The sequence below is a fragment of the Vollenhovia emeryi genome, unplaced genomic scaffold (assembly GCF_000949405.1).
Source record: "Vollenhovia emeryi isolate VEMERY1.0 unplaced genomic scaffold, V.emery_V1.0 DF939126.1, whole genome shotgun sequence".
Taxonomy (NCBI): Eukaryota; Metazoa; Arthropoda; class Insecta; order Hymenoptera; family Formicidae; genus Vollenhovia; species Vollenhovia emeryi.
Window position 1 is genome coordinate 1,061,066 of NW_011967240.1, and position 27,235 is coordinate 1,088,300.

At 36.4% G+C, this 27,235-nt stretch overlaps 1 protein-coding gene across 1 annotated transcript in view; it reads left to right on the forward strand.

Annotated features, from left to right (window-relative positions):
- Window positions 1–27,235, forward strand: part of LOC105568981 (laccase-5-like) — a 115,925-nt gene that overhangs the window by 16,020 nt on the left and 72,670 nt on the right. The window lies entirely within an intron of this gene.

Here is a 27,235-nt window from a genome sequence, read left to right on the forward strand (position 1 = left end):
GACGCTTATGTATATTTACGTGTTGCAGCTAAAAACGTAGTGTATCAATTACACTTATTACCGTTGACTATGCGCCGCGATTCAGCGTGTTGCAAATTATTTCGGGCGACACGGAGAATTAACAATTTCAAAATCATGGACTAGATTTATCTATGCAATGAGCTGTTCAATAGCACACTTGGATTGCCGGCTGATAATACTCGCGCACGATAAGCAATTAACTAATTTTACGCCGGCGATCACAATGCGTAAAATTTGTTTATTCGAAGCCGCGAAATTAATAACGTTTATCGCGAGTCACGATAAACGATGGCAAATGGGCGGGAAGGGATTTTAAGTTAGCTGGTCGTTCTAACGTCGCAGCGCGACCTAGTTTCAATTTAAATTGACGCAATAGTCCGAGCGCATTCCTACTGATTGCCGCGTAGCAGAATGAAGGTTACATGGATTCGCAATAAGCGTCTTACATCGAAGTAGGGTTCCTACGATTCGTAAGAATGTTAAACAGTTACAGAAATTAATCCTCGAATAATTAAATCTTTAATAAACAGTTTTCTAAAATCATAATTAATTAATTAAAAAACTAACGACTTAATGATATCCGTATTTCGATAGTTCTACGACAATTAGATGAATCACATTATTAATCTTTTAATTATTCCGACAATGATTTTCGTTGACAATGTAATTTTTCGCCAATTAGTCGTTATCAAGTGTGAGGTCTCTAATTATTCAACTTATTAGTTCTGCAATAATTGATCGTCATTAGTTCTTTAATGAATCGTTCTCTCATAATCCGTTCGCAAGAAAGAGCTATTGTGCGGCATTTCTTTGCCGCATCTTTCCTGTATATTTACGCCAGCATTGTAACAGTTATTTAGAAATTATTCTCGCGAATTTCTCTTTTAACTGGCCTTGAATTGCGAATGCAGACACTTCTTTGGCTGCGCATTCAGTGTAATGTGCTTAGCAGAGAGCAATCCAGTTGATATTATACTTTACGAAAGAACACCGAACGGGGCGTTGTTCAAGACAAGGTCGCGGAATATGTAATTCAACATCTTAGTGAGAGGAAAAGTGGTATAATGACATTATTACTTATTTTACATATTCAACAACTAACAAGTTTTCGTAATATTCTATAAGAAACAAGTAGCGATAATAAGTCTCGAGTAGTTTCAGCATTATGCGATAAGTTGACACCTTAGAAAAAAAAGTATGAAAACATTTATATTTTTAATATGAAAAGATTGCAACATTCTCCTATATTTAAGCTGTGCGAATGTAATAACTGTTACAACAAGTTATTGCGTATTTGCATACATTAAACTCGTAGATTGTTTTATCAGTGTTTGTCGACATTTACCAACATGCAACGAAGTTTCCATCGCTTATCAAACACATTGTATAATCTGTAACTAATTCTTGTCGAAACAAAGTTGGGCTGCGATATAATTAATAATCGCGTTATACGTTGCAAGAATAAATGCTATGAAACCGGAGAACACATTATAATAGCTACGTAATATATCATGCTGTCCGTAAATTTCGATCTAGATTTCCGAAGTAATCAATAATCGCAGAGAAAAAACGATAACAAATGACACGGCACTCGCATGTTTCGCAAACATCGCAATATTTTGTCATAATGTTATCTTGAGGGTAATATTTATGTATTAAATTTCGAGCTGGCTGTAACGGATAATCGCCACATCTGTTAATAATTAATGAAAGCTCGCCGTATCGTTGCGAAAAACCTCGCGATCGCTGCAGCGGAAGAGAGATTTATCTTTTCAAGAAAACTGTTATAGGATATTGATACATCGTATCATTGAGATATCATAATCTTTTCAATTTTTATCTTTCCACTCAGCAGTATTCTTCCATCTGTTTAGCACTGACGTGAGATGAAGATTAGATATATGTATGGTAGATATACTTAAAACGGAACGCGCAGTGAGAATACGTATCATTGTTTTTGAATGTCGACAGAGTTAATGGCGAATCCACGTATGGCAGAAATGGTTAAACCTCGCGCGAAGTCTCACGAATTGTCTTACTGTCCCGTTCGTTAAAGGGGTCACCGCCCGGCAGCACGTACGTAATTAGCTTGCAATCATTAGTAACCGCGAAAGATATCCGAATGCGGTAAATGGACGGAGCGCGCGGAAGGATCGTAATCCGGCGAAACACGCTGCTAAATAATTATCGCGACGAGCAAAAAAAAAAAGGAATGGAGATCGCGTGTAACGCAAGCCGCGAAAACAGCGGTGAATGCGACGAAGATTTACACGTTATTGCCCTCATCGGCAATCACATTAAATGATACACTCGACTAATATTCCTTCGTTTAGTGCGACCGGCCGTATCAACTTCTCCTCGTAATGACCCCTTGCCGGCACGAGTCGGATATTGCGGCTAAATCATTTTATATCGATAACCTTTCTGCGATTAATAGATTGAGTCGTCGTTATACGTATTACGTTTCACCAAGATTTTTCACTTTCTATGGGTATTAGAAAATTTAATTTGCTGCGAGGTTCCGCGTGCGAAGTTTCTCTCATATAACGAAATACATATATCCATATATTGGAATACATGTATCCATGTATGTATATATGGTAGAAATAATAGATCTTAAAGCTATACAATTTGTTTAGAAACTAGAACCTTACGCTGTATTCTGTCAACTATTTAAGTTACGTTATAAACATAAAATAATACTGAAATTCTGATATCAGGCGATACGAGCAAATTTCAGCCATGAAGCTTACATATTCAAAATTTTATAAATTTTCAGAAAACATTTGTGTCGTAAAATTAATCAAACAACTTTATATGAGATAAATTTCGCGTGACAAAATCTGTACGCGCGTGCAGAAATTTTTGTCGACGTGACCATATAAAAGGAAGTGACACATGTCAGTTCACAGCATCTTGTCAACGAGTAATGTATGTGCGTAACCGTGTACACTTCGTGCAGCGATCGAAAGATATCGCGAGTTAGGCACGCGATCACTGAAGTCAAACCAGATTCTACCCTTATGAGAGCGGATATTGATTGCGTTACTCTTGGCCGTTCCCGCAGGAATGACTGATCCGTATAGTCATTTGAGCTTAGCAAATTGGACCCGTCTTCAATACACTACGGATATAGGACTCATATATTTATATATCACACTTATACATGTGTACACGTTTTTTTATAAGTGGCAGTGCGATAAACATTTAAAGAAAAGCGAAAGTAAGATTTAATTTAATTTTAAAATAATTAGAGGAATATAGGAATAACAACTATAAGATCCACATATCAATGTATTTGATATACATGGAACAAGATAGCGAGAACTAAAACTCATTTTTATATTTCTTAATTAAAAATACTTATAGCCGTTTAAAGTAATTAATTCTTTTTGCGAAATTTTATTTATCGTAATTACAAACAAAATCAAGATGCAATTATAGACTTAAAAATGGAATTATATAATGAAATTACATTACTGTCGCGTTCGAGGAGAAAAAACTTGTTTCTCATTCACAAATATAATACTTAAAGTTTGAACTATATCTGCGTGATATCGCCAGTGACCGTTGTTAAAAAGATTTAGAAAACGATATGCATGTGTATTTTCGTTTACAACGAAACAAATTAATCAGTCAATTTTACAAATCAATTATTTAACGAAAGATTTCTAGTTGTCGAATGATTGATAGTCAGCATGCGTTTTAATACGGATCTTAATTTAAGGTGGGCCCCCAAAATTGTTATGTTGAATATCGCGAATAAATGGGACGCCAGATGCGAACGCAGATTACGGGCTGTTAAATCGCGGACGATCTCGTAATCGCTTAACTTCGATCCGACGTCAAACGTGCATTGACGGCGAGTTTAGGTTTTTTGAGGTCACTAGAGAACGAAACACTAGTCTCTCTTTCTCTTTGAATATCACTTGCCGTCAATTTCCTCGCGGTTGTTTCACGAGAGAACGGCACAGACCTTCCGTCGTCATCTCGGGCAAGGATAAAAATATCAAGGAGCGGCTTGGCACAGAGCAGACAATCACTGCCGCCTCGAGTTCTCTTTTTCATGTAAACGTATCGAATCAGCAGTACGTATGTGCGCACCGTGATCTCGTTTTAATGCATTTACGGCGAGCGCAACCGTACGCACTGATATTCCGTGAACGTACTTTTTCTTCGCACATGATTTCTCGCGCGCGAGCCACTTGTATTCTCTCCATAAATCAGCGAATTCTTCAACGTTACACGAGGTCGACACGATTTCCCTGTCGATGCGGAAATTGGAAGACCTGATATATTCCAATTATTTTGTATGTTCTCTGCATATTCATTTATACATGTATATGTGTCGTTGCACTCTGAGAGATTCCGTTGTTCAGGAGAAGTTTTACAACGATATATCATGAAATCATGAATTATCGGTTTACTTTTTATCGTGAGAAAAGCTGATAACACAAAATATCTTGAAAATTCACATATTTATAAAATACTATATAACTTGTATACTTGCTAAAATCTTTATTAGGAAAACTTTGATTATTTTTAAACATAAAAACAACTCCCTTGCCTCAGAAATTTGGAAATTTGATTGAAATTTGGAAAAGTTACACTTCAATTAAATATATTAACGCAGATATTTGGCAAGAATTCAGATTGCGGATTAGTTCGAATAATAATATTGGCTTAATCTGAGCTGATTAAATTCCCTCCACCTGCTTTCGTTATGAACGGATCCGGGGCGAAACAAAGGATTTCTAATGTAGAATTATCTGATTATAGGTGCAATCTAATCTCAATGTTACCGGATTGCTAATGAAGTTTCACTGTACACGGGACACTTTCGCGAAATCCCTGTTGAAGTGTGTAAGTCGAGTATCTATTTTCATTTTCGCGGCGCACAATGCATCTCAATGTATCTCAATGTACGCACACTTCGAACTACGATACTCTTTTCCCCTACGCTGCACTCTCCCTTTCTTCGTGGTAAGAGAACGGGAGCTTCCGGCGTATGACTTCAGTTTCTGAAATAATAAACTAAACCCCCTCGATTTCTCGATCAACACGTGGACGACCTTATTCTCAAGTCACTCTCACGTCTTTCTCTTCCAGAAATTCGGTTGCGAGCTCTTATTAACCAGAATATTGGCAATGAGGGAAGAGTACTGTTTGCTGGACTCTTATTAAGTTCATTAAAATATTTTCGAATTGTTAGTAATTACAGCTATCAATATTTTCCAACAGTTATCACATTAACAATATAAAGAAAATAACGTAATTATTACTAATATTTCTATTTTATTATAACAATATAAGTTCTATCGTTTCGACGATTTGATGATTAAGAATAAATACTGAAAGAAAAAATGTTTATACTAAAAATGATATTGATGTCTGCATCGATTTTACTGTACTCTATCAGAAATATTAATCTGCGCACGCACGAATTAACGGTTTCAATCGAATCGGAATTACTCGAGCAAATCGGTTATGTTGTATATTACGCAAGCATATCGTGCAGATAAAACAAGATACACGTGGGTTACTGTACGTATTTGCACAGGCCCATGTAACGCGAACACATAAGGCAGCCGAATGTACATATGGATGTATTAGGCATATGAGAAAGCTTGGAAAAAAGATGCTTTGTCACCGGCAGGTCTTGATATACAACACAACGGGGCATTGTTTTGTGATTCCGGCTTTCTATTATTCGGATCTGGGTATTGTTCTTCATCTTGTCCATATCATCGGCCTTCCGCGCATCATAGAAAATAATACGGATAATGAGATCTACGCGAATATTCCACAAGAACTGGGTCGTTTGATTAACGATTCCATGCAAACTACAATCGCTAAAAGTGTCAATAAGTGTCAGTAAGCGTCAGGTCTCTTTTCTCCAAGAACAAGTCTGTCAGTGACTAGATTTTCTAATTGAGCAGCTTGGAGTTACTTTGTTTACTTTTACTTTTACATCTTATTGCAGGCTCTTATTTAATATTAAAAGATAACGAGATTAATGAATCGACACTTTCTTCTACAATCATTGAGCGTAGATTATGACTCTGCTAAGTAAAACGTGTTTCAGTAAAAAAAGAAAATGTTGAAACTGATTTATTTTGCAAAATTTTCCCTTAATTACAAAATAGCAAATCATTTTGTATTATTATTTCTTCCACTATTGAAAAAAAGTATTGCGCGATAGACCACTTGTTTTGATCAAATTTTGATTCTCTTCCTCCATTACTCGAAATTTACTTTACTCCCTCGGGATCCGTGCGGTTTTCGTAGCCCGGAGTCATCGTCAATTAACTGTAGTCGATCGTTTCTGTCTCGCGAGGGAAAGTAACGGTCGCGAATTTCGAGGAACCGACGAACGAGAGGAAGGTGGGCTATAAAGCGAGTACCGTTTCCTATGGCGGCGGCCGTTCGCCGCCGACGAGGGATTGTAGTTGAAACGGTTCCTGTACGCCTTCGCGCTCTACTCTAGAAAGGAAAGTAAACATTCGGTCCACCTTCGCGCTTATTTATGAGAATCGATTCCGTTTGCTCGCGGGATTTGCTTACGTATAAATCTCGTGCTTTCCGCGACACGATCGATGCATCCTGCACCTTGGCGAAATCCCGAAGATAAAGTGGTAGACCCGAGAGGCGCACAATGGTATGGGATTATTTATAGCGGAATGCGCGCTGCGACCATTATCATTTGGTGCAAAGATGCCTCTTCTTACACAAAACGGGAATTGCATTATCTTTCGCGGACCGGGTAGAAAACAGTCTTGAAGAAACGTTAATAGAAACGTTCAAAGAATATTTTCCTTACATTATTGACATTATTGGCAGAAAATATCATGATTTGGCATAACAAGATGCCTTAAAAAACAAATATCAGTTATAATAATTTTGCACCAAAAATGTCGATGCTTTAGAAAACCAAAAAATACTTTAATTTGAGGTAAATTATTTTTTTGTTTTCTAAAGTATCGACATTTTTGGTGCAAAATTGTTATAACTGATATTTGTTTTTTAATACCTTGCTTTGAGACACGCGCTATGGAGATATTTCTTTAAAGATATGTCGTTGATGCAATCTAGCGTTGCGTATTCTGCAACTGTAACAGATGCCGAAGTGACCACATGTGAGCGTTCACATTTCAACGTCAGATAAAATAAGTCAGATAACGTAAAGACCGCTCAATCTCTTTAGTGATACATTCTAATTTGAATGCGCACTTTCCTTTTTATTTTGAATTAAACTCTGGGAGCGACTGTTAGAATGCCAGTTATAATCGGACACGAAACTCTTCCCGTCACATCAGGTTGCGTGTGTCAAGTGCGATTCGCTATGCATCTCAGAGTAAATTCGCATGATGTCATAATATGTTAATTAAATGCTATCACATGGAACAGATCAATCATTATACCATGCATGACCATAACAATCTCGTGACCACTACAGTGGCAGGATACGCTGTCAAATGTGATTGTGACTTTTAAGCGATCGCAATATAAATAGAATTCGTTTCGCATGAAGCAACGTTAAAACATACATGCGCATTTTATTGAATATAATTTGTAAAAGAATCTTTGCAAAAGAAATAATTTTCTTTACGAAATTATCTCAAAACTTTTGATATTTATTTAAATGTTAAAAGATTTCTTATATTTCCAATATCTAATAATTATTAATTTTACTATTAATATAGTTAGTATAATTTTACATTTCTTTACATTTTGAAATTAGTCTTTTTATTAGTGCTACTTCAAAAATTTTGAAATACTACCTTATAAACTCTTGAAAAGTACATACACAAGTTCTACACATCTATAATGCTTAATTAGTAAAATGGCTCTGATTTCACTATTAACGGAACTCAAACTGATTTATTGCAAACCTGAAACATAGCATGAAACTCATCCGGTGTTTCTCTTTTACGACTTTGTTCCACAATTAGCAGGAGCAACGCGTTGATTGAAAATCGAATCGACATTAAAGTGATGCATGTACAGTTAAGTGGATTTCTCGGTCGTAATGGGTCGCAGAAATCACAAGAACATGCATTCTTGTATCCCCCAACGATGAATTCATTGCACGAGCTAGATCCGAGAATGTTTGACACGCGCGGAAAAACGAATTGTTCGGAAGTGCCCGTGATTAGCAGTAGAAGTGGAGACTGGCCTTCAAAGGCCGTGCGAATGTAATTGTTCATCCCAAAAGAAATTCAATTCGAAGTAATTAGTTTATGTATAGCAGTTTCTTTTGATGCTTTAATTAATGCTATAATAACTTAATTATTAAATTACAATAGCATCTTTAGATGTCTATGCTTTCTATCTCATTTGTACTTCTCTTTCCAACAGTACAATGTGTTTCTGGAAGTTGAAATGTTCAAATAGAGGCTTCTTTTAAATTTCTCGCTCTCTGTTTCAAAATATTGTCGATTCTGCCTCCATCGACACAAATTTAGTGACAGCTAATATAAGTTTGTTATGCGTTAGAATGCATTTATATTAATATTACTAATACTAAATTATATCATCATTCCAATTTCAGTTTATTACGACCGAATTCCCGTCATAAATGAAGGATAATTGTACATTGGTTGTAGATTAAACGTTTTCATTAGACATCATAGTTAAACCCTCGTGGATGCAAAGCATAACGAACATAACTGTGGCAGGACATGGAAGTAATTAATCGCGCGCATGATTGAGAATAATTGCGTGGCTCTCTTGATGAACTGATTTACTTCATTCACTTTTAATAGATTTCAATGCGAGTATAGTTAGTATTTCGTATATATAAAGTAACAAATTCAAAGTAAAAAACATGTCGAAATAGGATCAAAGAAATTTAAAAAAAACTTAAAACAAAGTTACAAGAAACGTATGCAAATGACGATGATTGCATTAATTCTTATTTCTGCACTTGTTTTCAAAACGGTTGATTTATTTAGATAATAATCATGTAATTAGAAATTAAAAGTGACTTTTATACTTACGTGTCAAAGTTCTTTAATATAAATTATATTAATAATATTATTAATTAATTGAAAATTACAGTTACGATTTGTGGTGTAAAACATAGTTTCATATAATTATGGCTAAATTTATATCCCGATGGAAATTTCGCGCAATACCTGAAGTAATATAAAATAATGGAAAATTCTGCAGATGCATTATTCTATTCACATAGAATTTGCGTTTTTTTAATACACATATGTATGTTATATAAAATCTAGTTTACAGTCTACTTTATATTTTATATCTGAATTTTTAAGAGTTACAAAGTCATATAATTTATAAAATTGTTTAATCATTGTCATTAGTATTCAGCTCCGTCATTCAAAGTGCGTATCGCGAAATCGACGCACTTGCGCGCGGCAATATAAAAAGAAAGCGGAATCGCTTTCGAACGGTGTAGGAAAAGCGTTTTAGTGCCGAGGAGTCGCCGTGGTCCCCGAGTAACGTGCTGTACGGTCTGGGAATGAATATCGGTGAAAGTTCCGTTAAATAGAATAAAAAGTACGCTGATCTATTTACATATCATTGGTTCTAATACGGCAACGACGGCAACGAGATCGTATGCATTACGTAAGAAATGAACAAGCTGCGCTAATGCGATTATCTGCGAGGAATCTGAGAGGAAAGGTATGGTAATGGCCGTGTTAGTTGCAATGAATGCAATTGGTAAAGCGCTGCATCGATATGATAATTTTATTCAGAAAGAAATCCTCCTTTCGAAGGATTTTCCAGCTTTTAAATACACTTATCATAAAGCAAGGAAAACATAGTTGCGTGTGCGTAATGAAAGGACAATTTAATGAATTGAGAAATTTAGGTACTTAACAACGTCTTTCTCACAATTAGATAAACTTTTTATGGTTCGCCGTTTATTGCACAAACGGCGATTATAAAGCCACGTCGACGATTAGATGTAAATCGTCGTTATAAATCGTTGGGTGACTTGCGCGAGCGTGATACGTAAAGCGTCCATTATGTGAGGAAATGAAACTGTTGCGGAATAAAACACATGCATTAAATATTTTGCCTTATAGGCGCTAACGAAAGTTTACCTTTAATTTAAGGGGGGAAATTCTTCTACGCGCGCAAAACAGTTACATAAAGTGAGCATTGCAACTGTAACGTGTCTCTTGCACGATGAATTTAACGCGTAGCAACGTTTTATAAGAATTTCACTCTTGCGCAAAACATACGAAATATATCGCGTGACACGCGCGAAATGTATCACGTGATACACAATTACGAGCATATTTCTCTCGGAACGTAAATGGGAAACAATGGCATTATGTCGTTAGCGCCTCGTCAAACGCAATTCTCTCTTGAGCGTGAATATTGACGGTTATCCTTTCGATTTATTAGAAACATTCATACCGATACACCACGAAAGACTCGTACAAAATTATTTGGCGAACTGTATGCGTGGTTCAACCAGTTTCTAAATGTCACGATAATTCCAGTCTGTGCAGCTGCACAGGAAATGCCACCAGGAAAGTCAACACATCGTACTACAATTGTAAATCGCAGATATTACTTCAGTGATGAAAATGTCTTGTGGCGATGATAATTCGTTATGCTTTTGAATATATTCTTATCAGTTGTTATAATACATAAGCCCGGTTTTTCATTTTCTGGTTAACTGTTAACCAGAAGTTAGTTGACTCTCCATTCTCTTTCTATGTTATTATCTAAGAAGAGACAGAGAGTCGACTAACCTATGGTTAACAATTAACCAGGAAATGAAAAAACGGGTCATAACGTCATTTTGCCGAATAAAACAGCATTGTTTAATTTACGAAAGATTCTTCGCGATTTTTACGTTTTTAAGAATTGAATTTATTAATTCTGGTTAAAATGTAATATATTCTTGGACCTTTACCCTGTTTGTCAGTTACATATTATAAAAGCCACGTCTGACCTTGCGCGAATTCGTAGATTGCATTAAAAGTGAATGTTGTTTTACGACGAAAGTATAGAAAACATATACGAGATTTGAAAGCTGCCACAATCACCTTTGGATAAAATATAAAATATCTAACTAGCGCTAAATTACTATTCAATTATAAATTAATAAACTTACTGAATGTTATGCCTCTCTAATTTTGTATCATTTTTGTATTAATAGTTTACTAAAAGACACGCTTTCCAGGTTCCGTAAATTCAATCACAATTTTACTACAAATAATTCTGTTTAAGTACATAGTATTCACAGATACGAGCTGCATCACGCAAAACAATGCGCTTTTGCATTCACCGGTAGTCACTCTTAAGCGCGGGAAACTCCGTTGTGCTTTACGCTATGTATGTTAGACCACAGGCGACGTACCATGGTGGATGAGAGAAAGATTTCCCCTCGGAACATAAATCACGGTCAGAATACTCCGTGCCTGTAACGTTCAGTCTATTATAGCAAATACATAAACTACAGCAAGTACATATCGATCGATAGACACATTAGAAAATTATTCGGTAAAATAAAGCGAGACAGAGTATCGAGTGTGGGCCTGGATAGCTCAGTAGGAAAAGCAGTCCTCCGGGAAATAGATGATCTCAAGTTCAAATCCTGGTCTATTATCGGGAACAGTAATCGTTACCGCGGCTAGTTTTCACGGTACACGCATTAGAAAAAATCAACTAATCTCTCTAATTAGTTTACTCAGAATTGCGCGACAAATTTTGTAAATTAATCTATTACGCGTAATTGCTCTGCGCGTACAAATGTGAATCTTCAGGCTTGAATGCACGTTTATTACGTAAATTTATACGAGTTATGTTACAGGCATTGTCCTGTTTCTATTGAACTTCCGTTGAACTTCTACATTGGGAATTTTATTATCATTATAATGTCAAACGGTATAAATTATTATTAACAAACTCAGAGCAAATTATATTAATTGCGTTATGTATAACTGAATTACGTACGCGGTAAAATTATATATGGGCTAACTTATAGAATAATACATGATTTATTCGGATATGCTATTGTTACTCTTCCGTTTATGATAAATACAGCATACTCTAACAGTTATGTTAGATGCATAACGCGTGTATAATATTAATCGTGCTACTTCTGTGAAAAGCGTCTGACTCGAAGCGGGGTTTCTCTACTTATTGATTCTTAATGAAAAATCTACGGTCTATTCGGTTTAGAAGAGTTTATTTTTTTGATGCCACAATGCCTTAAATATGGAGATAATAAAGTCAGAGAAAAATACAGAAATAAAATTAAGTCGACATAACTATTTAAAGGAGAAAAGATACGTGATGCATACTTTACTGTCAACATTTCTGTATTTGTATCACAATTATAGCATAATTCTACACTGAATAATTATCCTCAAGCACGGGTACAAATATGTAATTTAATTATTTCTATAATTATTATGTATAACTCGTTATATCACTTGTGTGCACTTGCACAGATTGAGTCACTGTGCATAGCGAACCGTGAACAAGAAGCATTGAGACTCGTCTGTCTGGAATGTTTAAGCGCGTACATTTCTATTAAAGCGTTCTATGTCGCGCATTGCTTTACTGTGCATGAAAATAGCTCGCTTAGTGTACTTGGCTATTGACGGCACGAGACAGTAGCTTTCGTATGGTAATATCAGTTCTAACAATAGACCTAAGCTCATAACGTTAACACACATCCCTTTCGTTAAAACAAAAGCAACAAAAATTATCGATATTAGTGAAATAATGCCCTGAATCTTTTATGCGACAAAAGCGTAACGTGAATATATAATTACGTATTAAATATATTATGTGCAAAATAATTCGTCACTCAACAAACAGGAAGTTATATAAGTTAAATAATGACTCTGCGTTAGTTCCGCCTACGCGAAGTGAAACATCTATAAAGCGTTATTTGCGTCGTAAGATATTTTACATTGCTATTTCGCTTCACCCGCACACATATCGAAAATCATATGGTGATCTGCAAGAAAGAGGAAAAAAGGAAAACGAAAGTATACGATCAAAAGTTTTGAAATTATAGCGTTTCGTTGTACAGTCTCTCAGTGGGAAAACACTTTCACGTGATTACATATTGCTGAGAAACGCATTTTCACGTGTGTCGCAAAAATTATTGTATTTCTACATTCAATTTTCGAGGCTTAATGTCACTATAATTAAACTAGCTACGTACCTCAGAAAAAGCGCAAGTTAATTATAGTAAATTAGTAAATCAGATCGCATTTTCTCCTTTTAATAAAACTCTCTTCGCAAGTCCGTTTCACGTAATACTACTTTTTCTATAATTCTCTGTGTAACTTGACATACCTATTATTTCATATACCATACTCTACACTTTTAACTAATGTTACTTATTCAAACTCAGATTAGCTTCAGATGAAAAGCTAAATAAAACGTTTTAATGCTTGCCGTGATTTTGTAAAGCAATAATTTTTTATAACGCGTGAACGATTATATTAATGATGCAAGTTATTTGAAATATAGTTTTAAATCTGATACATTGAACTAAATTATTACTTAACTATTAAAACGAACAGATTCTTTGGACAATCGAAACGTTAAACGCGCACCGGTAAACGAGTGATTAATAATTTCTTTTTCCTTGCCATGTGTTGGCCATGTTTTGAATTTAATTACTCGGAAAGATACTTAAACAAAAAACATGAAAATAAATTACAACATCTAATGTGTATTTAATATGTATAATAAATGTCGGGAAAATTACTTACTTCATGTAGATCTCTATCTCTAACAGAGGAAAGAGCGATTACAGTTATTCTTTATTATATGTCTACATTGAAATTCGCATATTTTCCCATAGTTATAAAATTCCTTTACACATTTAATGTTGACATTTCTTTGAATACGATTTAGGATACTTTATAGACCATATGTTATTAGATATATTAAAATTACGCGCACGTTTATTTTAATTGTTTTCGTGAAATAACAATTGAGAAATAAATAAGAGACCATAAAGTATTTATAATAGAATATGCTTTAGGTAAAAGGAATTATAGAAACATTATACGCAGGGAATTAATAAATAATTTCAAGTTGAGTTTTAACAAAAGTATATATGAACTTTTCGTGCCATATATCTTATACAATTTGGGAGTCCATTTACATCGATAATAGCTTCGTAAGTGAAAAAGAAGCAGGGAAGTGTAAATAATGTCCACTTTTCGATAATGAGTGAATTTCTCGTCGGTAAATCGAGTGTAAAAATGCATGTCGAAAAACTATCAGCATGACTGCAATAAATAAACATAGACCGCTTATACTGCCGCTTGGTTTTTACTTATACGAAATTACGTATATGTCCGGTTTTCTAATCGTAATTTAAACGTTCGACGGATAATGAAGATTTGTGAAAAACTTTACATTTACTTTCTTTGTTCTTAAGGAGCGATTAAAGCCTAATAAGTCCCACGTTTAACAAACTTCCACATTAAAGCAACATGACTTTATACGAAGAAGGAATCCTTTGATCTGCGAAACTTCATGGTTTCAATTTCCATTGTAATAAAATGACGTGTAATTTTTCTTTCACGCTTACAATCGCGTCGCATTCTTCCATAGTATTAACATCGATTTCAATTAACTGAACGATTCATTATTATTCATAACAATTTTTAATGCACGCAAAAATCCTCTTTGCCGTATCTGTATCTTACAGGTAAACTGTTGCTGATAACAAAAAATAAATGGAAGAAGTTATAAGGAAGTAGGGAAACGCAACAAAAGTCATGTATATTATATTCGAGAATACGTTCAGTATTCACGTACGTAATATAATAACCGAACACCAAATTTCGATATTAATTGATTACTTTTTCCGTTCGTATAAAAACACTTAAAGAATTTATACGAAGATTTTTTAAATCTTTTTTATTTAAATATGTGACGAATAAATGATTAAATAAAATATCCAAATTTGTTAAAATAAAGTAATTTATTATGTCGAGTCATGTTACCCGGCGCGTGTAATATTACAATTATATAAATATTTAACTGTGCGCCATATTAAATAATGTTTGTTTTCTCAAATAACAATTATATTGCTAGTTTGAAGTATAATAATACATTATTATTATTTTCAAAGAAAGACCGTGTGAACCATCAACATTTGTTGTTGAGAATATCTGAAAATATTGTAACAACATTAGAGGAAGTATGTATTTTCTTTAAAAACTCGCAGATCACATAACCAATACTCGCTCTTGCGCAAGAATCACAATACGAGAACCTAAAACGCGAAGTAGTCGAAAAAAAGTAAGAGTTGTTACGTCAGAACTTGTAACGGTGCGTACCCCCCGTAAAATCCCATGAATAAAGCATGCTAATTACGTGCTATAATTTCGGTAACAGTTATGCGATATGTCTGCCGCGTGCCGAATCATAATATCGCGTGTTGATGGACGCGCCATTACTGAATAATTCTCGAGCATAATTTACACGTTCCGGCGTTAATACGGGTGCAAGGCCGACCCGTCGGATCATTACTTGAACCTGTTTCGCCTCACGTACGCCTTTATCAACCGGCTGTTCCGTTCTTCCCTTTCGTCGAGTCGAAACTAAAATGGATCCGGCGACCATCAGAGAAGCAAAACTGCGCCCCGTAAACGCAGCATTTAACTCTAATAACTTAAACGCGTCACAACGTTTGGCAATCGGTTGGCGCGTGGATGAAAAACGAATACACACGAGATGAAATTGCGAAAATTAAACCTCTCTGTAATCTAATATCAGACTGTCGCCGGCCATTGCGTTTGTGAACGGTATTACACAATTCTGACGCTATGAGTAGTTTTTTTTCTTCTATTCCCAAGATTAAGTTATTTTATTGACGTGAAAGATTGAGCAAGCTAAAATCGTGACATGAAATTATCCGACAAATACTTATCGGAAAAATATATAGGGGGAAAAAAACGGAAGTATTTAAGTCAGTTAGATATTGATCTTGCGTCCCAGAAGTGCAATTATTCGAGCAGATATATTTCTTTTTCTTCAATAAGCTCACGATAAATGTAACAAGTTCTGGTATTCTCCGGTTTAACCATTGTAGTAATCTCAAAGTAATCATAAGATACCGAAGATATATATTGTTTTGGGTAAGTACGGTGTAGTTCTTAGATTTAGAAAGGGGAACAAATATGATCGGATTATAAGATTTATTATACTACCACGCGACTTATTTACCGGATGTTTTACTGTTCTCTCTTTTTATGAAAAATGCTATCGACGTCATGGCAATGTTTAACAAGCATTGTATACTGACAACATTTCTCCTAACGGGTTACAACCGGGCACTCGAATTGACAGGCGTGTACTCGTTACGGTTCGCGATTACCGTTATTGTTGTTGTAAGATTAAAATGATTCGCGGGGAAGGAAATTGCTTCTTCGTGCAGAAAAGCCGGCGCACGCGAAGGGTATCGGAATTTTGCATACGTTGTTTTTGCGCTGCATAAACTTCGCCGCCGTACGTTCTATTTTCGACATCACGTAATAACAACTTTCTTTTACCTGCAACCATGTAAAGGGATAAAAAAGGATATAGATTTTTGTAATGCATGTCCTTCTTGTAAAGTGTCGCAAGTGTAACGTAAGGACACTTACTGCACTCGCAATGGATGTTTCGAATCGAATGAAAAGAAATCAACTATTCTAAATGTACACGAATTCATGTTTTTTCATAAATCTAACTTTTTACACACAGTAAGTAATGCGTGTGTTTCTTAGTTAGAAAAATTTTAGAAAATTAAAGCTAGGTCTTATCTCATTTATCTCTTTTTCCCTGATTTTCATTAAGCCGAGCTTTCTTTTCGACGTTCTTACATCTCGGGACTCGCACGTTCAGGACAGTCGTTCGGTAATTTCGCGATTGTACCATCCCTTTCCCTTTACACATTTTCCAGGAAGCGCCTTTCACCGAAGGCTAACAATCTTCTTGTTACGAGCACTGGGGAGTGAGAGAATTTTTCGACCTTATTGTGGTCGAGGGTACAGACGGTAACAAGCACTGAGAAACATTTGAACATGTGTACGAAGATAAGCTCCGCGGAGATAAACGTATATCTTTTCACTATGTGAAAATTTTAATTATGTCCGTTTTTAGTTTGCTACGTAAGGCTTGTATGCTTTACTGTAAAATTTCTAATAAAAATACGACATATTAGTTATTCTTATTACATATTTAGTAATTAATATCAATAAGTTGTGTGTTACTTTTCTCACTGCTTCATTTACATAAATATAATATTCTTCACGAAGAAAAAATATATCAGAAAATGTAGAAAAAGGGGAAGTATGACTAGCGGAAGTATTTTCTGAGATTATGCAAATGGTTACTACGTACATACTGAATCGAATTTACACACACACACGTGCACATATTCAATCGGTAATTGGATCGTCTCGTTTGCTCTTTTTTAAGCAAATGTCGTATGTAGGAAGAAAACTTAACATTGTACGTGTCACCCAGCAGTTTACGTATAAGCAATGTAATTGTTGCCAATTACGCGCGAGAACTCTTAAGCATGCTAAAGGTACGAGAAGAAACTTGTCGATCGACGAACTTACACCGTATACGGTTCGTCCGGCATGATCTGGATCATTAATCTATCCTTAATTCGTAGTGGTGCATCTGATGTAACGCGAATCGTATGTATTGATTTACGCCGAGTAATCTGTCTCAATCGAAACGCGTAAAACTCGCTTCGGGATTGACACAGTGGCAAATGATGTAGCGGTGTTTTACGCGAGATAATTAATGTTATTGCCATTGCAAAGGAAAGTTCTTTCTCGATGTTAGACTCTCTCTATTTTTTATATTTGATAAAATCAATTCTGCCATGATTCGAGGCCAATATTAAAATAGTAAAGCTGTTGCAAGTAATGCTGATGCTCGTTTTATTGTGATATTTTTGAAGAATATCTTAATTAGTAAAATCTGAAAGCAACGTATCGGAACATCTTCAAAATAACCCTTGCGTTCTTAAGTAAAGGCGATATATCCATGTTATATCCTTCATGAATCAACCCTCACGAAATGTCCTCGGGCACAAATGACAAGGTTAAAATATGATGCCCGTTTCTTAAACGACACTTTACTGCGGCGAAAATTGGTGTCGGGACAATAAGAGTGAGATTTTTCGGTGAAAGTACACAAAATGAAATATCGCGGTCTACTTCGCTAGATCTCCAGACAGGATGTATGGTGACATTCCGCGTTTGCCTTTCATTTTTTCAAATTATGCAGCCGCAGTGGACAATATACGCTGCCAAGTAAACACCGGAAAGACAGGAGAGTGGACTTACACTGGCTTTCTTTCATTTGCATATCAGTGTTAAAATTTGATAAACTGAATTAGAATTTTGATTCATTTCTACTCTCCCCCTCTTTCTACGGATATATGTTTATTACATAAAAATACAATTAAACTCATTAATATGTTAATTTATGTATAAACGTCGACATTATCCCCAATTTAAATATTTGTATAATAATTTGTAAAATTTTATTTAGGACATTTGACGTTATAATTTTTTAATATTTAGTGAATATTTAGTGACATTTTTATTATCGTAAAATTTCCATTCTGCTCATGGCACATCAAAATAATGCCTGTAGCTAAGTTATGACATTTAGTAGCTTGGTGAGAATGGATTTACCATTGTACACAAAGACATAAGCGTAGTGTTCTGAAGGCGCAACGCCTTGATTCGAGCTACACCTGTTCCGGATCTGCCACTTTCCGTTTGCGCCTGCATGAGAAACGTTCGTTCTTCCCTTATCTTCTTATCTCAATCATATCTCACGACGTGCATATTTGTGTGTGTATTTAAATGCGCTCATACAATCATAAAATCGTGTTCTTCTACTGAATAAACGTATCGTTTAACAGCGCGAGCATACTATAAAATGCGTTAAGTATAATTTGTGAAAGTCGATAGGTCAATCGATTACGTGCTTTTAATGTAAATTATTAACTTAATCTGATTATTCAGTCAAGGTGTAACGAGGTAATTTATGTCGAGAATATAAAAGTCATAACAGTTTTTCTTGTAGCAAATATTTGTGCATAAGGAAACGAAACATTTTTTTTCTCTTTATAAAAAGTATTTCCCTGTATGCAATATAATATATTTTTCGTATTTGTAAGTTTAATGAAATTCTATGTATTTTTTTCTGTGTTTGCCCAAAAAGCCGACAGGCTAATACATCGAAGTTTTGTTTTCGTTTTCCTCGCAAAATTGTGAAAGGCATCATTAGTTCGTTTCCACCTTCGTGCACTTCCAAGAAGAATTCCTTACACGTATGCGATTATAAAAAATCCTTCGAAAGCAGCCCGGGTACAACATGGTACAAGCACGAGTTAGCTGTATAATCATATGGGATATCGATTTAATAGAAAACGACGGCGTAGCGGGACGCTTAGAAGTTTATGCGAGACTCGCATATATACGTACGCGTCGAGTAAGGGCACTCACGCAAACTGACCGGGTAGCATTTCGTCACAGTCGATGTGTGCAAGGTGTGTAATAAATCGTATCCTTCGCGACAAGGACATGCCGCATAGCGGTTATTACGAGAGCCGCGGGAGATAAATTAAAGATCGGGACAAAGGGGGACGAGTACGGCGCGTGGGCTGCTTTACTGTGGAAGGGTTAAGGTGAATTTACACGGTTCACTTTTTTCTTCTTCATGCCGCTCGCGGATGAGGAAGAGTTGTAAATATCGTAAACAATTGCCCCGAAGAATTTTGCTACCCGCATCGTGTGACGTGATAAAAAAACACGGTCCATCTAAATTAACAATATCGATAGCTAAATCCTCGATCTTCGATCCATTTTCTGATGAAAATTTATAACGTAATATATAAATGGAAACTCGCACGCGATGCCCGAACGAGTACGAATTAGGCTTTTTATGAGTACAGAGTTACGTATGAGGCCTACGTGGCTGAACAGTTTTTGCTAACATTGGAGTAAAAATTCGCTTCGGGTTATTCACGACCAAGTTCGACGAGAGCGAGCTGCGTAAGTTTGCCTTTACGATCGAGAGGTGAATATATCCACCGAGCGCGCCTACCAGATCGATCCTGCGTTGTCTTCCGCGGTGTGCTCCTTAATTATTGTCCCGCGTTACACGCATTAAATCGGCCGGAGAGAAAAAGGGAGAACCACGCATTGTTCTCGCTGGGACTTTCTCTCGACGAATCTCACGAATCGCGCGCACGTACCGAATCGCCGAAGGAAGTGCGGCCGAAATTACCGCGACCGGCCGTTAACGATTGCAATTGTGATAACCGCGCGTTGGCAGCGGGAAAAACGAGATTCGTCATATCGATCAGGTATTAATATCCGCCTCGAAGGTGCGCCGAGCCGAGCCCCGGACTTGACGAGAAAAACGGCCCACGACCCTGCGCGAAGATTGGATCGCGCGCGCGCGCGAGGAACGAAAGTTGCGTTTCCGGCTTTTTGAGAGAGCTCGTTAACCGGGATTTAACAGTTCGCGTTCGTTAAAGGCGCATAACACGTATCAAAATTGCATACGTCGACGTGCTAAACGCGTTACTACATCTACTTTTACATCTTGCGTGCAGTGACAACCGCTCACGATCTACGTATCGCGGTCTATCCGAACGCGCGCGGATTACTACGGCGTTGCGAAGCGTGTCGTATACGGTGGGTGAAAGCGATCGACCTGCAGAGAGACATTATTTAATATCCTAAGTCGTGCGTACGTTGCCGCGGGAAAAAAAGGATACGACTTGTCCGGCTAGGCGCGCAACTTGAAAGATTCGAAAATCGCGCGGCCGCTCGTGCGAAACGAATTGCAACTCTCGACCGTTTCGGAGAACGTATCAGTTATCCGAACCATATGTACGAAAACTATAACGTAAGCTTATCATATTGGGCCTCTCGATTCGTCAAACTCCATTCAGTACGTGCACGTATACGTGCATTACAACAGATTATATGGTTTTGCCATTCCACCTTTCAATTACGAATTTTTTCAGCTAAGCTCGAACTGACTTTTCGCGAATAAAAGTTTAATAGGAAGCGATTTGTTCATTTTCTCGCCATTTGGAAGTCCGTGTAACTGGATTCTATTGAAATAAGGACCGCTACGCATTATTTATTGGGGGTTGGCGATGTTGGAATATCCTGTGTACGCCAGTATCGCCATTACTTATCGCATGGTTTCTCACAGCCTCAGCCGATTGCGTATGAAATAGAAACCGATTTAATAAGTTCGCAGAATATTAAATTTTCGCACGACTGTATTAAAAACTTATTAGCTTTATATTATATCGATGGTTTACATATTTAGGGCAATTATATTACGCGATAATTAATATGGGAATCGTATTCTGTTTCGCGTGATAAAGTCTGAGCGATATGAAACTGCCCAATTGTTTCCGTTCGGTACGACCCTTTTCTCGCGGGTCGACGATCACGATGGAAACACTTACGTAAATGCAATCGTGCGCGTGGGCACTAGTGCACCTGCATGCATATGTATACAGAGTATGTATATAGAGCGGAACCGTGCGAGTCCAGCGAAATATACAAAAAGTTTACGATCGAAAAGAGAGGGAGAAAGTAAATGCAGGGGGCAACATTATGAGCTGCTTGATTGACAAACTGAGCTGACATTATCGCTAAAGAGTTATCGCTAGAAACATAATCTGTTATATTGCAAAGTCATAATTACAAGACGGCAGGCTGAATAAAATCTGAAACTGGAATAATCTGGAACGAAAGTAACATTACTAAAAAAAAAAAAAGAAATAATTTCTGTATATTTCCCTAATCGTAATGCATATCGGCTTGCATAATATACAAGAATGTTCGTTAAGGATTTTCTTTTACTTCCTATCGATTTCTTCATGATAATAAATTATTATAAATAGATGTTTTTATAAGAAATTAGAAACGAAATTGTTTCCGCAAATTAAATTAAAAAAATGCGAATTAACAGCTCAGTCTTGCATCCAATTTTAAATCATTTCCGACAAAATTTTAATTTTAACTTCAATCGCATAGATGTTTGATATTGAAAATTACTAAGAGAGAGAGAATACAATAATTTCAAGATGCCGTTGCATAAAGATGCATAAAATGCAGATATTATATTTTGTGAAAGGAAAAACAATAGCAACTTGTTATCTTAACGTTTGGTGGACTAGAAATGCTGGACATTGATCGCTTCCTGTAAATGTAACAACTTCTCAGATGGTTTTACGATTTCCGCGGTAGTTCGCAATTACTCATCGCGTGTATACGTGATGTATTTACCAATCGGTTTGGCTTGACATAAAATTGGCAGCGCACCAAGTAGATATCTTTCTGGTTTTTTAACATTCTTTAGTATTCAACGTTGCAGTCTCGAAGAAACTTCAGATAGATACAGATGGAAATTCATCGTGTACAGGCGACCAGTTTAATAGTAAATTAATAAATAATACTAGGGATAAGTATTATATTAATATTAAACTGGATGTCTTCATAATTTTATCACAATATTTTACAAGTATAGACATAACGAAAGTAAAGAAAAAGATGCGTTTACATGACGAGACATCAAGAGTATTGCTATTATTCTCAACAATATTAAAAAAGAAATATTTGGGAGAAACAAGATAAAATAATGAATTAGACAATAGCTAATTGAAACGAGGAAAACGATGAGGAGGATTTAACATCTCGAACCAATAATTTAAAATATTTGATCACGATACAAAAGAAAGCAGCTTGGCAAATTTATGAATCGACGTAATGAATAGAATGGAACCTTCGTAATAAATGCTTATGACGGTGTTGGAATAAAATTGGAAGTTTGTGTATTGAACTCCATATAATAATACATTTTTTATTTTTCGGAGTTGCACCAGCGTAAATGTAATATAAATATCGTAGTTCGAATGAATGTTCTGAGATTCGAATCAATATCGGCTAATTGTAGCCATCATCATTGAAATGCAGTGCATGATCTGCAGCCTTACATTTTAATCGCCGATGGCAAAAAACCTTCGACGTGATTCATTAAAAGCCTGCAAAGCGAGTCGTGTTAAGATAGTAGTTAACGTAGAAATACTAACGTACGAATTAAAATGTCAACCGAACTAACCGCGAATAAGATACGCGATATATACAATTTTTCTTCCACCGAGCATGGCATTGACGTCTGTAAAGCGGGTTTATATAGCTGACGAAATTCAAAATTGCGAAATGCCGCATTGCATAACGAATAGCAAATACCGTCCGTCGCAAATGTCGCGGAATAAAAACATAATCCGTGCAACGCACCGTGTGCCAGCGATCCGATTATGCAATGGCGTATGCAAAAATTTCGCACGTACAGAGGAGAGCAATGAAAAATTGTTTTCGCCGGAAGAGTAACGCTATCTGATCGGCGAATCGTACTTTGCCACGCCGTGGCAACTGCAAAACTTCGCAGCCTGATCCATATTCAAATATACGGTATTGGTATAGAGAGCGTATAGAAGAAAGTCATAACGTTTTTATGGCGCCGTCTGTATCTGTTTCTCAGGTACTTGCGAATGTACGCGCGAAGGAATGCGCCGTGCGCACGCAATCTCCTCAAAGTACGTGCCTTTTAAAAATTTATGATATTTGCAAACCAATTAATAACGCTCGGTGCAGGCATAAGTGTATCTCGTGAATCAAATGAAAAATGTTTCCTATATCCGCGTGAGATAGCTAGAAGTATCCGCGCATACGGAAGGGCAACGTTTGCAACTCCGACAATTTCAGGCGCTGAACAAGTCATTAAACCGCGCGATATCTTCATCGTTTTGAAGATCGTATGCACTTTCTCGCAACTTGAGTTTTTACAGGTGCTTGCGGTAGTAATAAATGCGATGTGCATATAATTGTTGTGTGTCCGCTAATTATACTTTTACGGATAAAGTACGTACTAAACACACATTTCGCTTTCCTATCGTGCTATTATTCACGCTGTTACATTGTGCTCTTGTATATCCTCCTCAAGGGATCTTGCATATTTTTGCAATTGCTAAAGGAATCTCCGAAGGGAAATTTCAAACGCGAAGTGCTTTACTTGAAAATGCAAGTCAAAGAGAGATCCCCAATAATCGGGACAGTTGACAATTAAGACAAATTTTTAATATTAACAATAAGAGAAACGATTTTAAATGCAAAATTATTTACCTCGTATGTAATATAAAAATATGTTGTACATTTTTTTGCCGTAAATCTTTGATTTACTCGACAGTTAAATGTTTAAGTGAAACTATATTTTACAACCTCGCTGCCAGTAGCCTTTGTATTGAGGCAAACTCGCCCATTGCTTCCTTTTCTTTTGTTTTCTTGTTTGTAACTAAGGACTTGTCGCGGAGGGAAACAGTTTCGAATCCCGGTGGCACTTCGTTACCGCTGGTGTCCACCATCGCGGAATGCACGCTGCCTTGTAAGGACTTGCGTGTTACGCGTAGAGAGATTGCCGCGTGTACGTGCTTACATCACGGTGGCGGGCAGGCGGAGAAAACGAAGAGATGCTGCGCGCTTATCCGCAATATATATGCAGGGCGTTCGTGTCCGCGAGCACGTGATGTCCTACTGCATGTGTCCCTGCTTGCTGCGAGCTTATCTTCACTTAACCAAGCAGTACAACACTTGCTTGTGGGAAACATAACTTTACGTTAAATGTGATAAATTGAATGAATAATATCCGATAATCTGTAATCTTAACAAATCTCATTTCATTAAAAAGAAAGGAAATGTAACGTACACATTAATTTTGATTAGAAAGTTCAGTGTAAAGATTCATAAAGCAAAAAAGTAAGAAGGAGAACAATAAATTCATATAAATTTGTCGATTTCAGGATACAGATAAACTATCGAAATGCAATTGTCCCACGAATGAATATTGATTTATCTGTCTTTATTTTATTCTTCCTACTGTCTAAAGTTTGTTGAAGTGAAACTAGAACTATAGAGTGAATATTTCACTACATTGTTCTGTTTTCAGTCCAAAACTTTAGGGAGTAGTCAATGATTATCTATTTTAGACATCCTATTTTTAATTTTTATATAAATACAAGGTTTGGAATAAGAATATTGCCGACCTGTAGATATTACAATAATTTTCCATTTAAAGCAATAACGAGCGTGTTATACGGTTCTACAGAACATCAAAGTACCATGCAATTACGAACACATGATTTCGCTGTTTGATAATGCTATTTCCATTTTTCCCGGCTTTCGCTTGTATTATTTTCCTGACACTAGGTAATTTCGTATTATTGCGTCTAGATGTTTGAATCCCACGTGGAAAGCAGCATGACCTTCCCACGATAACGCCAAGCGAGAGAGCACGAGATAGGCGAATGTGTGCGAGTCGTATAATGTGGGTGACGCGGCTTTTGCGGTGCGTTACGCCTTGCGGAATGCAATGACAGGCGGGGACGACGAGGACGACGACATGAGCCCGAGTTCTCCATGGCGAACCCTTATGCACATGTACGAGATTTTATCTCGTACGTCTCCGTCTGGAGCCCGATAGTGTCGCTCGCGCGCACCGTAAAGGTCCGAAAGCCAATTATACCGATCGGTAGCGTTTGCATCGCGGCGCGATTACGTTTCTACATCTCAGCGGAGATTTCGCGGCGATCGAAATATCGACACGGCCGTTTCAAGATCACTATTGAGTTATACCTTTCTCAGAAATACAATAACTCGTCAATCAAAATATTAAAGCTGTAAAATGACTATTTTAAATCATCTACGTACAGATAAAGACGATTAATGCACATGTATGCATTACTAGATAAAACATTTATTTATCTTAAAAATTAGAAGATTAATAACTCATAATCATTATGTTATTCGCTAGACCAGTTAGTTCTAGTAAAACTGACACTTATTATACGTTAATTATTCATTCAGTGTTTTTTTAACTATTATTGATTGGGAGCAAAATTTAATTTATTAGTTATTTATTTATTTAATGAATTTAGCAGGTTTTGTTTGAAAGAATTTATTGATTAATGAGAAATTTATTGAGAGAAACATATCCTTTGTGTATCATCTCTGCTTAACAGTTTCAACTACTAGTTTGTATTATATATTTGTAATATGTATTTTTCACGACTTAAAATAATATATACTATAGTTAGAACAATAAATTTATCGGTACTCGAAAGCGTGACACATAGTGTTACATTTCACATAAATCAAATTGTTGAAAGTCTCATTTCTCTAGATACAATATCTATGTTACTTAACGAATGAAACGCGGTACTAGATGTGCATCGCCAAAATGCATCGGCGAAATGCACTGCACGAGCACTGTAGGCGACGTTCGAAGCTGACGCTACGCACGGGTGCCTCGAGTGAAAATCGCAATTAATCACTCTCGAACACGTGTGGGAGCGCGAACAATTGCTGATTGACGGTTCTTCGCGCCGGGCAATCACTTAATCGCCCCTTTGAAAATCTCTCCACGCACCCACTTCACGGTGATCCCCTGTGATTTCTGCCTGCCGCAAGTTGCTGCCCCAATGACTATGACAATACCGTCCATTACGCGACAGGGTCGATCAATCATATTCGCATTAATGGAAACTGCACGAAACCAATTTCCAAGGAATATCTATCTCGCTTTTCCGCGATGCCAATTGATCCTGCGATTCCATAGATTCGAAACAATAAGTTTTGTAAAAGTTTAGCTCTTTTTCTTTTGAAATATATTTATAGCAAACAAAACACGAAAATATTTAAACAATCTTAATAAAACTTGAAATAATACAGTATTTTATATATTAAATTGTAATATACACGTATAAATTTATTTTTATTATTTACTACAAGTTATTTTTAGCAAGTTTTTCCGTTAACTATTCAGATATTGTTAAAAAGAGATTTACTCTCTGCGGTGTTATATACTATATGTATAACCCCACAAAATTATACTTAAAAAAAAGACGAATGTCGGACTCTTCAAAGTAATCAATATCCATTTATTGGCGGACGCGATCGTCAACTTAATTTGCCGAAAGCGAGCATCGGGTTACGCCTTCCATGAGTCGCGATTCTTATCGCAAAAGGCGGGACGCAACCCGCTCGTTAAATTCATTAAAGAGTTGCGAGTACTCTGTCCTTTCCTCTTTCGTACTCGAAACATCGGTAAGAGATTTCAGAATACTAATACCCTGTGCCTACCAACA